At 40.1% G+C, this 3,017-nt stretch overlaps 1 pseudogene; it reads right to left on the bottom strand.

Moving 5' to 3' along the window:
• Nucleotides 1–567: 567 nt before the first annotated feature.
• Nucleotides 568–2,279, bottom strand: LOC145166435 (serine carboxypeptidase-like 50 pseudogene; annotated as a pseudogene).
• Nucleotides 2,280–3,017: the final 738 nt, after the last annotated feature.

Raw genomic sequence — 3,017 nt, 5'->3', positions numbered from 1 at the left:
TCTGGAGAACATTAATGGGTAGGTTGTCGGTGGCAACAAACTTAACAAACTGGGGAGTTAGTTTGGCAAACACAAATTGCCCTTTGTGCAATGGCGAACAGGAAACAGGCGATCATCTATTTGTTAAATGTCCTATAGCAATCAAGGCGAGATCTTGGATATTTAAATGGTGTGGTATTCCAGCAACCAACTTCGACACAGTTACTGAATTACACAATTTTGCAGCTACATGGGGGAATAGTCCAAGAAAAAGGGAGAGATTCAAGGTGGTGCTCTACGGGGTGCTTTGGTCTACGTGGCTGGCTAGAAACAACTCCATCTTTAAGGCGTCGAAACCGATACCAACTAGGATTGCGGATGAGGTGATATCTCAAACGTATGGTTGGTTCAAATATAGAACTTCTGATTTAAAATGTAGGTGGCTAGACTGGAGTATCTCTCCATTTTGTTAAAACATTGTATTGTCTCCTATAACTGCCCACAAATAGTCACTTGCTATTTGTGTGACTTTTATATATATATATATATATATATTATTCGCCGTTTCAAAAAAAAAAAAACTCTTGGAGAGTTGAATGGATAGTGGATGCCCTTATTCACATGGTTTATTTAGTAAAAGTAAAAAAACTAACCTTGTATACAACATTTTATCCGTATAGAAATCTTTACCCATTCAGCTACTTAACTAATACATGCCTTATTGGGAAAAAAAAAACAACAACAACAACGGTAACGGTTCTAAAGATCAAAGGATGTGATGTCTAGTAATCAAGCATCATACAAGACTCAGTCATGAGCGTTATTCCAAATTTTCTTTTTTACAACAATAACAATAACTTTTAATGATCAAAAATCAACTGAAAGCTTTTGAGCATTCTTGATAGCAAACGAAGAACCCAATTCTCAATCATGGCTTGAGAATTCACATTTTGATCGGTTGGCACAAAATGCCCTGCCCCTAACACCACCACATGGCTCAAATTATCCCATTTCTGCACATACCCTGCAACAACACCATTCACTCTCCATACATCTTTTTCTGCATCCAAAAACTTCCCAATCCCTTCCCACTTCATCTTCTTCACCCAAGACTCGACAGACACAACCCCATCTCTCAAATCACACTGCCCTTGATACAACAATAACTTAGTGTTCTTAACAACAAACTCCACCATGTACTTCACACTCTTCATCACATCTTCATGCACCGCTGCTCCAACTACATCACTACATTCCTCAAAAACCATCGATTCATTCACTCCTAATGCCTTTTTAACCTCTGGGTTCTTCAAGAACTCTTCTACCCAATCAGAACGATAAGGACCCTGTCTCCTGAAGTCATACAAAGTAGCTAGACCTGTGATGCTATGCAGAAATCCCAAAACGTTGTTTCTTGCATCTGTTGCATTGCTCCAATTACCAGCTTTTGTGAGTTCGATAGCTTTAATTTGAAGTTTCTCCATTTGGGTTTTCTGCTTCTCATTGATCAACCCAAGATTGTAACTATGGAGAGCATGAGTGGCGACTTGCGTTGCCGGATCTGTTAATCCATTTCCGATAGCTAATCCGTACAAATTGATCCGTTTAGAAGCGGGTAAAAGGGGGTTCTTTTTGAGAATGTAGTACCCAATTGATGGGACATATTTGCCAGAGTAACTCTCACCTGTAATGTAGATTGGACGAGATTTAAACAGCGGGTCTAAAGCGATAAACTTTCTGATCGCTATAAATAGATGTCTTGCTACAGCGTGTTGGTCTCTTGGGATTTCTTCGGGCGTCGAAGCGATACTAAAACCAGTTCCAATCGGATTATCGAGGAAAAGAAGTCCGAATATCCGGTTCCACTAACCTGGGTTAGGCTCGAGCGTAAGGTGTTCGACGTTTTGCTTCACTGAAGCTGTCACTCGCCATGGACCGAGTTCGTAGAAGTTCCCGGTCATGGAGGAGCAGCCAGGTCCTCCTTGAAGCCAAATGACAAGTGGGGTTTCAGAAAGAGAAGTGTTGCTGGTATTCTTGGCTTCATAGAAGGCATAGAATATGGCGGACCCGGTGGTGGAATTGACCGGAAGGTAGCCGGATTTTGTGGGAAGAGCTTCTTTGGGTAGTGTAGAGGCCGAAGAGTGTGATTCTAGGTGGTGGATGAGAGTAAGGAAGAGGAGGAGCTTGAGGGGTGTTGACTCCATTGATGATAGATGAGTGGGCTGTCTTTTGATCGGTCTGTCATTTTGTAAGCCAGATCGTTGCGCAGCGGAGAAAGCGGAATATAAAAAGTTTGGGGCCTTGACTTGATCGGTCTGTCATTTTGTAAGCCAGATCGTTCCACTTTCCACAACGACTCAACTCTCAATTTTTATAAATTGTATTTTTAACCTCTATATTTTAGGGATAATGACTTGATAGGGTAAGTTACTTTTTGAAATGTACACATTTAGTCCTTATTTTTTTTTTTGTAAATTAAACCATTATACTCGATTTTTTGTAATTATGCAATCCTTTTGACCGGTCATATACGATTTTTACTTTATTTTCTTGAAATGAAATAACCAGGTGGCATCCACATGTCACCTTACGTAGATATTGTTAAATTACACCACATTGAAACGACAATTAGGGCTCATTTAATCAGCCATTCCTCCATTCACTCAGCCGATAATCCCTCAAACTTCTTGACTCACAATCACCATCAACAATGGCAGAAGATGTAGATACAATCGTCGATGTACACTATAATGGGGTGTTCACACCTACCCCATTGATGTATTTTAATGGAGTAAAAGCCTCTGTACCATACACGGTTGTGAACAAGATGAACTTCCCTGATTTCATCCCCTTTCTTGAAAAGCTTACTAACGAAAGATGCGGAGATGTGTATTACTGTCCACATGAAGTGAGGTTGTTGGAGGGATTACATGCTATTCAGAATGACTGCGATTTTAACGAGTTTCTTGAAGATATCAATGAAAAGAAGAGATTGGATGTGTACGTGGATCATTATCATGAACCTTTGTTTGATTAGA

The sequence above is a fragment of the Lactuca virosa genome, chromosome 3 (assembly GCF_052849685.1).
Source record: "Lactuca virosa cultivar CGN04683 chromosome 3, Lactuca_virosa_CGN04683_v6, whole genome shotgun sequence".
Taxonomy (NCBI): domain Eukaryota; kingdom Viridiplantae; phylum Streptophyta; class Magnoliopsida; order Asterales; family Asteraceae; genus Lactuca; species Lactuca virosa.
The sequence above is the reverse complement of the archived record's forward strand: the minus strand, read 5'-3'. Positions and strand labels throughout refer to the sequence as shown.